Genomic DNA, 10,413 nt, shown 5'->3' with positions numbered 1-10,413 from the left:
TGTATTCTAAAGCCTTACCTCTTCTTCTTCTGCAGGTGACAGCTTCTTTGGAAGGACTTGTCAGATGTGACATGCACATCCTATAATAAGAGAAATGATGATGTTTGATTTCATCATGTCCATCTTCTTCTGGTAGGTTATACTTTTACTAAAAATCCTCCATGTTTAAAAAGAAACAATGTCCGTACCTTTTCCATCCTGGCTCTCAGTACCCATAGCACATCTGTGTCATCCATGATTACTCTCTGAGGTCACAGGGATATCTTTACTGATGTGTTTTGGTGACACTGTGGCTCAGAAGAAACTAAAGTAGAAAGTATATTAATAAAGTAGTAAAGTGTAGAAACTAAAATAAGTCTGCATGAGTTTGTGTCGATTTCACAACTTTTTATGTGATCATGACTTGCCCAAGCAGAGAGCAGATACCCAGCCAACTCAGCAGGCTGCATATCCTGGTGGTGATTCTAGAGTCTGTTGGGGCCCTAATATAGGCAAAAAAAATCCCTGGGGCCCCCAACCAGCATTCATCACCAATGATTAGTTAAAGATGAGATTAAACCAGATGGAACAACCTGTCTTTATTTTGTCACACAACACATGCATGCAGCCAAACACAACCATGCTAACGATGGCCGGTGACGTTCAGTCTCTGCTTGTTTAACCCAGACAAGGCACATCCTTCCTCTGAGGAGCAGCCTGGAGCAGTGAGCATCTTCATTGTTGTCGGTCAGGCGGTGAACTTCATGCATGTTCTTAATGTGCGGGGGGTTCATATTGGAGGAACCTCAGGGGAGCACGGGGAGAACAACATGCAAACTCCACACAGAAAGGCCCTTTTGACGAGATAGCCCACCTGGGCTCTATACCGAAGACATGAGGGGACACATCCCTCTGTGCCACAGCATCCCAGGTGGACTGGGAATCGAACCCAGGACCTTCTTGCTGTGAGGCGACAGCGCTACCACTGCACCACTGTCATTGGCTTATAGCTGGTGCTAATTTTGTATAAAAAGTAGAGTCCGCACACTGCTGTTGGAATTTCCCAGTAGTTTATTTTTGACATTTCGGTCTCAGGACCTTCTTCAGAATGAAGCAGGAAATGACAGCACTCAGAGATGGGCAGTATTTTAAATACATGTATTTAAAATACGTATTTAAAATACATTTGTGTATTTTGTAATTTGTATTTGGCTGGACCGAGAAAAATAAGATGTAATTTGTATCAAAATACTTTCAGATCTTGTATTTTATGTATTTTAAATACATAAAATACATTTTATTTCATTTTATTCTCAAATGGACACATTTTAAACATTGACACAAGGTTTAAACTGTTGAATAAAAAAAACGCAATGTGAGATGTCACTTCTACTCCGCCTCTGATTGGCTTACCCTCAGATCAATCTCAACCACAAATCAGAGGCAGAGTAGGGTGGGAACCGAGTACTGAAGCCTCGTGTTGGTGGAAATTCCCCCAGAGATAAATTACTAAATGTGATGATTAGATATTGGATGCTAAGGCAAACACTGCCCTATCTGCAAATGAAAGTGTTTACTGCAAACCAGTGTATCATATTAGAGAGACACAGCTAACGCTAATTCAACAAAACAAAGCAAAACAACAACAATAACAAAAGGATGTTTGGTTCTGAGCTTTAGCGGGGTGCACAACCATGAGTCCCCCTGACCCTCTGATTAAAGCTGTGAGGAACCCGACACAGTACCACATTACACCAGGCAGATAGAGTAGAAGTCTAATGCTACAGCCTGATGCCTGAATGATTACAAGCCTGTTGATTTAACTGTCATGAAGGTGTTTGAGCGACTGGTCTGTAACATTTATCCTCTGTTGAAATGGACAGGAAGTCTAACTCAAACAGGACATGAAGTCTGACTAGTACTGAAGCCTCGTGTTTGTGGAAATTCCCCCAGAGATAAAGTACTAAATGTGATGGTTAGATAAGCCTATTGCATCATGCTAAGACAAACACTGCCCTATCTGCAAGTCAAACTGTTTACTGGATGCAAGCCATCATATTAGAGAGACACAACTAATATTAAAAAAACACCTCCGTGCCCAACTCAGCTCTACAAAATGGATAAATAAATATACTGTTACAAAGCTGACAACCTCCCTGTTTCCATACATTAGCCACAGGATTAAGTTCCCCTCACCATGAATGCCATACTGCGGCACCATGGTTACATGTTCCTGAAAAGTTACCTTTTGTGGTGGAATAAATAATGTTGCTGTATTTCTTGCATGTTAAATAAAGACTAGGCTATATGTGACAATTTACTGACATGGTGGATGTGAAGTTGTTTATAGGGGACCTACTATCATAACATAACATTCATAACAGATCTCATATATATGGCTAAACATGGTCAAAGCTCCAAAACGTGAGGTTACTGTAACATGTAGAAATGCTACCTGTAACTCAAGAGCCCTCACAGAAAGCAATTAACAGCTGAAGTGAAGGATATATAAGTTGTGCTGAAAAACAACTGAAATGGAAGAACTGTAGTGTGTTAGACTCTACAGCCTACTGCCGACAGCCCGCAATGCTAACGTTAGGTTTAGGCGTGGGGGGTGGGAGAGGTTAGGTTTAGGGTTAGGGTCTGCGGGAGGTTAGGTTTAGGCGTGGGGGATGGGAGAGGTGGTTAGGTTTAGGGTTCGGGTCTGCGGGAGGTTAGGTTTAGGCGTGGGGGGTGGGAGAGTTGGTTAGGTTTAGGGTTCGGGTCTGCGGGAGGTTAGGTTTAGGCGTGGGGGGTGGGAGAGGTGGTTAAGTTTAGGGTTCGGGTCTGCGGGAGGTTTAGGCGTGGGGGGTGGGGTGGGAGAGGTTAGGTTTACGGTTAGGGTCTGTGGGAGGTTAGGTTTAGGCGTGGGGTGTGGGAGAGGTTAGGTTTAGGGTTAGGGTCTGCGGGAGGTTAGGTTTAGGCGTGGGGGGTGGGAGAGGTTAGGTTTAGGTGTGGGGGCTGGGAGAGGTTAGCTCCAGCCGGTCCCCCGACACGCTACACCCCGCCTCGCTCAGCTGGTTCTGCTTGTGGGCTATCGGCATTGCGGGCTGTCGGGACCTTTGTATCTGTTATGTAGCCTAACAGATACCATGATGGCTCACCTTTTCATATCTCTGTAAGCCAATTAAGCTGCAGAGATTTCCTGAAGCATATAGACCCCTTATACAGCTGTCAACATTGGAGCTGCGCGCGCATCGTGTAGGCAAAAAGCCATGAGCCCAGCATTGACAGACACAGAGAACTGTGTAAAAGCCCCGCTGTCAGGACTGCTCTGTGCCCATCTGCGACACACAGTTAGATTTTAGTTTTAAAATGCAGTTCTCTGCTTACTACAACAGCTTATCGCCTAGTGATAAGCAATGTTATGCATCGAAATTAACGTTGGTTAATGGGATATGTCTTACAGACCCATACGCACTGGCGCTGTCAATTGGCCAAGCCTAGTGGCCAGCAATACATATCGTGCATTCCTTTATAACTGGGGATAGCGTAGATAATTATTCTGTAACTTGCAAAGATATATTGTTATGTTGATAATGCACACAACTCAATAATGACATTATGTAACGTTACTTGGTCGTTAATTAACCGAGCGATGTGGCTGAGCAGCCTACAGCTTCAGGCAGCTTACCTGATTATGAAGAGCACTACAAAGTCGGGCATTTTTAATGATGTCCTCGTTCCAATCAGTTCAACTCAATAATGACATTATTTAACGTTACTTGGTTGTTAACTAACCGAGCGATGTGGCTGTTACTAGCAGCCTACAGCTTACCTGATATGAAATGAGCGAGCACTGCAAAGTCGGGCATTTTTAACGATTTCCTCTTTCGGCTTGCAACCAAAGACACCTACGGTTAGCATTAAAAGCAGTATGAGTTGACGGGATTCGGTAAAACTTTAGTCCTTGCTTTGTTGATAGTGTAAGAGACTGTTCAGTGTTGTGTTGTGTTCTATTGCGTGTGTGCGAGGCTGTGTATGTTCCCTCGAGTTGCATAGAACAGGATATGTGGGGAGAAGCTTGTTATAACGTTACAGCCTGGCTCTATCGTTTATTATTTTATTAACCAAGTGTGAATAGGCGGACCCGAATACTCTGCTACAATAGCTTTCCTATTTTGGCATCGCACTGGACAACACGAAGACATGTCTTGCTCGAATAGTTTCCCAGCCACTGGAAAACTACTTGACAGGGCTGCGCGGAGTCTGTCTTTCTGCCTCCGTCTTGCGCATCGACGCTGCGTGATGTCAGTGTGACGTAGTCGTATAAGGGGTCTATAGAGAGGCAAAGTGACCGCCTACTTCCTGCTTCAGCACTGTACCAGAGATTTTCATCCGCCATTTATTTTCCCATCCACATTTCATAAATGCGTATAAAAATAGTTTTACTGGTTCAAACCGAACGGTACAGATATATTTAGAAACAGGAGAGATCGCATAACATTTCACTGGGACCAAAACATTGCGGGTTTAAAGAAAATATTTTTTCGATGTTTTTTTAAGTTTTGGTCCGAGTGAAATGTTCTATGGTCTCTCCCGATTATAGCGTTAGCTGAACTGTTTGGTTCGACGAAGTACAACTATTTTATAAGCATTTTACGAAATGTCTATGGGAAAATAAATGGCGAATGAAAATCTCTGGTACAGTGCTGAAGCAGGAAGTGACGTTCCACTTTGCCTCTCTATAGCTCCAGTGTGCTGTGTGCTCATTGCACATATGAGATGGTTAAAAATCCATGCATAAAAAGTACAAAAAAGGCACGCACATCCAGTGAGGGGTTAAAACCAGGTGCAGGACCGAAGTGCAAATAAGTAATAAAAATAGAGTCCGCACACTGGCAGCTGCTCCCAAATATTTATTTGACCACAAAAAAGTGACGTTTCGGGCAAAGCCCTTCCTCAGACATAAATGTAGTGTAGGGACACACCCCTTAAGTACCCTCGCAGGGGTCACCTGACACATCATGTGATAAATATAATTAAACATACAGTGCACTTGTTCACATAATCAAATGGCAACTGGCAATATCAAAACATAATTGTCTCAAAGGACAATAATGGACGTTTTCAGAACAACTTGAATATCACATAAACTGGGGTTATCAGGTATAAACCGTCATAATGAAATGTAATATTTAAGAAGAAAGTGTGATGTGAACTATTACAAGGTGGTCTCTACTACTTTAAAATTGTGGTAGTAGTAAAAAAGTATATGAAGATACCACAGCTGTGAAGAAAATGACACAGGACAGAGATACTAGACAGAGCAATATTCATTACAATGTGGACATAATGAGATTAGCACACACAAAAGCACACCTACAAGCACACCTGCAAAAGGACTACAAATGACTACAAAAATGGCCGCAAGTCAAAATCTTCGTTCAGCCCTTTTGGTGCTCGATTGTCCAGGGTGAAAATCCAAAAGGCCTCTCTTTTAAGTAGTAGAGAGTTGATGTCACCTCCACGTACAGGGTGTTTAACAAGTTCAATGCCAGAATATCTAAGAGAAGAAACATTGTGAGAAGCTTGTGTGAAGTGGACAGCCACTGACTTCTGATGTCATTGTTACGGATGTTGGATCTGTGTTCTGAGATTCTGGTCCTAAGTGGTCTGGTGGTTTTGCCTATGTAGGCGAGGCCACATGGACATTTGAGCATATAGATGACATTATTACTTTTACATGTTATCACTCCTTTGATGTTAAAGGGGTTTCCTGTACGTGGATGAGTAAAAGTGGTGGCTTTGTGTGTAAAGTTACACTGTGTGCAGTTGCCGCATCTGTAGTTACCATGAGGGATAGACTGTAAAAAGTGGGGCTGGGTAGGAGGTGGGAGGTAGGCTCTCACAAGCAGGTTTCTTAAGTTAGGTGGTCTCTTATAGACGATCCGAGGTGGTGTGTCAAGGGACTTGAGAGCTGGATCAGATTCTATAATGTGCCAGTATTTTTGAACAATAGATTGAAATTCCCTGCCAAGGGGTGAATACTGGATTATACAATTAACTCTAGATTCAGATGCTCTGGGTCTGGTGTGGCTGAGACACTCTGCTTGTGATACATTTTCAAACCGGTGACGTGACCCATTGATGTTTATACTGTCTCTGTTGGAAACGAGTTTCTAGGTCAGCAGCCTGGGCTTGAAAATCATCATCAGAGCTACAGATACGGCGAATGCGGTTGAACTGAGAGATGGGCAGACTTCTTTTGAGTGGAATTGGATGGAAAGAGTGTCCATGCAGAATGGAGTTTCTGTCCGTACTTTTACGGTATAGGTTGGAGCCCAAATTATTAGCATCTCTGTATACAAGAATGTCTAAAAAGTTCATCTTATGCCTGTCATATTCCATTGTGAATTTCAGATGACGACTGTTGGTATTGATAAAATCATGGAAGTCCTTCAGTTGTGTTTCAGATCCTTTCCACACAAAGAAAATGTCATCAATATACCTCTTCCAGTTGCTGATGAAGGGTAGATGTAGGTTGCGATGCTCATTAAAAATGATGTCATGTTCCATGAGTCCACAGTATAAGGAGGCAAAGCTACGAGCCATTTTAGCCCCCATGCTCGTGCCTGACACCTGGTGGTAAAAGTCAGAGCCAGACAAAAAGAAGTTAGAGGAAAAAGGAATCTCCGTCTGGTAGCTGAATAGATTGAATCATATTAATGAACTCCATAGAGTCTTTAACATAGGATGGAAGAGAGATGACAAGAGGTTGGAGGAAATGATCAACAAATGCTGAAATGTGTTCTGTTAGACCGCCGATGCATAACATGGTAGGCTATAGTAAAAATGAATTGAGCATCCAGCACTCGCCCATGTGACAGTGGCCCAGTTGAAACTGATGCAGTGCTGCAGTCAGAAGTCAGACAGCAATGCAGAGATGTCAACTCTCTTTGTGGAAAAATAACATTTCCCCCGCTCCAGCCCTCAATCCCCCCCGGGCCCCCAGGGGCCCCCCATCCAGCTGTCTGCTCACTCATGTCACTGTCCCCGCTGCCACTAAACATGATGACACTGTGCTATAAAGCAGAGAAAAAGGCCATATTAGAGAGAGATGAGAGGAGAGGGATGGATAGAGAGAGGTGTTGATTTGTGTTCCAGGGAAAGAGACAGGCAGCATGACAGGAGTGGCAGAGAGGTGGGGTGGGGGGTGAATGGCTGTCAGCCTGGGTCAAGCATGCTGTGTGTCAGGCTGGGTCAAGCATGCTGTGTGTCAGCCTGGGTCAAGCATGCTGTGTGTCAGCCTGGGTCAAGCATGCTGTGTGTCAGCCTGGGTCAGCACTGTTTGGCTTCATGTGTGCATCCAGTGTCATTGTGTCTTCTCTGGCCTGCAGCCCCTCTGAGGTGATCTGATGCCATGTCAGGACATCCATTGTGGTGCTGACATCTCTCACCATCTGTCAGCACATGACACCACACACCTGCTCCCACTGTCCACCCCACTGCAAAGCAATAGGGTAACAGTAGTGAGGAAAATCACACACACACACACACACACACACACACACACACACACACACACTGTCATAATTTGCTTCCCAATGATGGGTCTTCTCAGATTCAGCATAGAACGCACAATGCAGGAGATTGTCCAGCGGTTATTAATAGCACCTATTTCAAAACAAAACACTCCATAAAATGACTGAAGATATGAATGAGTGGTTCTCAAAGTGGGGTCCAGGCCCCCCAGGGGGAAATGACAGAATGTATGAGTATGTTTGGTCTGGGGTTTCACACACACTTTCTATAATAAATGATCTAAAAGCAAACCTCTTATGAATGAGATAGAGGGGCCCTGCTTCAAAATCTTATGAAATCGGGGTCCGACCGTGATCTAATTTGTTTCAGTTTAGTTTAGGTTAGATTGAGAAGAAGCACTGCCCCAGATAACAAGCAGATAGGCCACGCCCACATGCTGTGTTGAGAAGTGCCAGTAGGAGCACTCATTAATTAGCAATTAGCCAGTTTAGATTTGATTCCATCCTGGCTGGCTGTTAAATGTGTGTGGAAGCTCAGTGTCTGCTGCGTCCTCGCTGATTGCTCGTGGCATCCTGACAGATCACACTGTGTTGTTGATACCACAGACAGATCACACTGACTGTGTTGTTGATACCACAGACAGATCACACTGACTGTGTTGTTGATACCACAGACAGATCACACTGACTGTGTTGTTGATACCACAGGCTCCTGGGCAGAGCTGGACGAGCGGATAGCAGCCGTCAGTCGCATGCAGGGAGAGTCTGGCAGGGCCACAGGACAGCGCCTCCTCTGCCCTGCAGGGGGAGCTGCAGCGAGTCCTTCTGGAGGCACAGCTTGAGTGTGAAAGGAGTAAAGACAGGTAATGAAGCAATTTGATTGTGTGTGGGGGGTTTTTTTGGGGGGGGGGGTGGGCTGGGGAGCTATGGTGCGCTGTAAAACATAATTAGCACAGTAATGAGTTTCACTGAACTTATTATGTTGATCTTTGTTTAATGTTTGATACATTTAAATATAGTATCATTCAAATATGGTCTGTCCATATCTTGAGATTGAAGGCAAATTGTAAATGTCAATTTGTTGTCCGCAGTCCTCCACAGGTGACTCCGCAGACCAGTGGTTCCCCACAAGCCACTAGTGAGGACAGTGACTGTGTCACCATACAGGTATTTCTCTAGCACTGACCCATGTGTTCCAATAACCTCACCTTTGTCTTCTGTTTTACCAATATCATTTGTCATTCAACTACGTTTACGTGCATCTTGAGTCCAAACACAAATCATTCATCACATCATTCACAAATCATCATCAGGAAATGGTGACCACATGCAACAAGGAGGCGAAGACGGGATATGATGATGCAATCATGACTTCCTCCTTGACTATGTACAAAACAGATGCATGTGAAAAATAGTCACTCAGAAGTTTGATTTTGTTGTTACAGTACTTTGAATTCCTCAGAAACTGAAAACTCCATGTCCAAGTTTTCATGTGTGTCGAGGCCAATTTTCAAAATAAGAGTGATATACTGTATGTGTTGTTGTGTGTTGTGTTGTGTTGACAGTTAGAGAAATAGAAATAGACAACACCATGTTCAACACATACAGTATATCACTCTTATTTTGAAAATTACAAATACAGCAGGTAGGAGACCAGGCTCTTTATTTTAGACCCAACAGTAGAAACAAATCTTCACAGACACTGGTGATTTTACTGGGAGGTCATGTAGCAATTACAACAATTACCCAACAAGAGCAGCAGTTGGCGACGGCGAGTCTCTTATTGACAAGCATTCTATCATCTGCTGGATGCCATCCAATCTGCTTAGAACACTGGATAGATAAAAAGCATTATCCTCCCTCCGTTATCAGCATACAGTATCAGCATTGATTATTTATGATTATTATTATTAGTAGTAGACACTTCCTTAATGCTAATGCACCAAAATAAATAAATACATAAATAAATAAATAAATAAATAAATAAATAAATACATACATAAATAAATAAATAAATAAATACATACATAAATACATAAATACATACATACATAAATAAATACATAAATAAATAAATAAATAAATAAATAAATAAATAAATAAATACATACATACATACATACATACATACATACATACATACATACATACATACATAAATAAATAAAGATTGTTTACAAGTCCCACATCTGGAGTCCGAGTCGAGTCTCAAGTCTTTTGAGGATGAGTCTCAAGTCAAGTCTCAACTCACTGTGTGTGCAACTTAAGTGCACCAAGTCGCAAGTCCAAGTCCCCATCTCTGGTGTGTGGATTAACTCTGTTCTGGGTCCTGGAGTCACTATACGATTCAAACAGGGCGGGAAACTCATTTTTCCAAGACTAAAATAGTTTGTTGTCAGTCTGAATAGAGCCATCAGGACCTCCCAGGGGACGTGGTGGACGTGTCCTCCCAGGGGACGTGGTGGACGTGTCCTCCCAGGGGACGTGGTGGACGTGTTTGCTTGCGAGACATGTGAATTACCCCTCGTTTTCTCTTCAATTGCAACACTCTTGAGACTAAATGGTCTGTAACAAAATAAGTTTGGCCTTCATGGTCTCAATACTCCCCATTCTGCACGTTGTACTGCTATCCAGTTCTCTTCCCCTCTGTCTGCACATCTTATCACCCACTATCTCTCGGTCTCTCTCTCTGTGTCTCTCTGTGTCTCTCGCTCGGTCTCTCCAGAGACTTTGTGTTTCAGCATCCTAAGCAGCAGAGATCTCTTAGTGTAAGGAAGACAGAGGTGATGAAAAGGCAAATCTTCTCCTCCGATGTCCTGCTCATCCTCCTTCCCTCTCTGCTGGCTTCACACTGGGAGTCGGGTGAGACACACACTATTTGCTATTTAGTGTCAGCCATTTTCTGTAGCAA

The 10,413-nt window shown here is 43.3% G+C and overlaps 1 pseudogene across 1 annotated transcript in view; it reads left to right on the top strand.

The window, feature by feature from the left end:
• The first annotated feature begins 873 nt into the window (after positions 1-873).
• Positions 874-10,413, top strand: part of LOC310795277 (BCL2/adenovirus E1B 19 kDa protein-interacting protein 3-like) — a 9,681-nt pseudogene continuing 141 nt past the window's right edge. The window contains exons 1-5 of the transcript in view: positions 874-910; positions 8,211-8,365; positions 8,594-8,669; positions 9,956-10,014; positions 10,228-10,359. The product of the transcript in view is annotated as a BCL2/adenovirus E1B 19 kDa protein-interacting protein 3-like (transcript). The remainder of the gene's footprint in view (positions 911-8,210; positions 8,366-8,593; positions 8,670-9,955; positions 10,015-10,227; positions 10,360-10,413) is intronic.

The sequence above is a fragment of the Poromitra crassiceps genome (genome assembly GCF_964638095.1).
Source record: "Poromitra crassiceps genome assembly, chromosome: 21".
Classification (NCBI taxonomy): domain Eukaryota; kingdom Metazoa; phylum Chordata; class Actinopteri; order Beryciformes; family Melamphaidae; genus Poromitra; species Poromitra crassiceps.
Note: the sequence above shows the minus strand (reverse complement) of the source record. Positions and strands in the feature narration are given on the sequence as shown.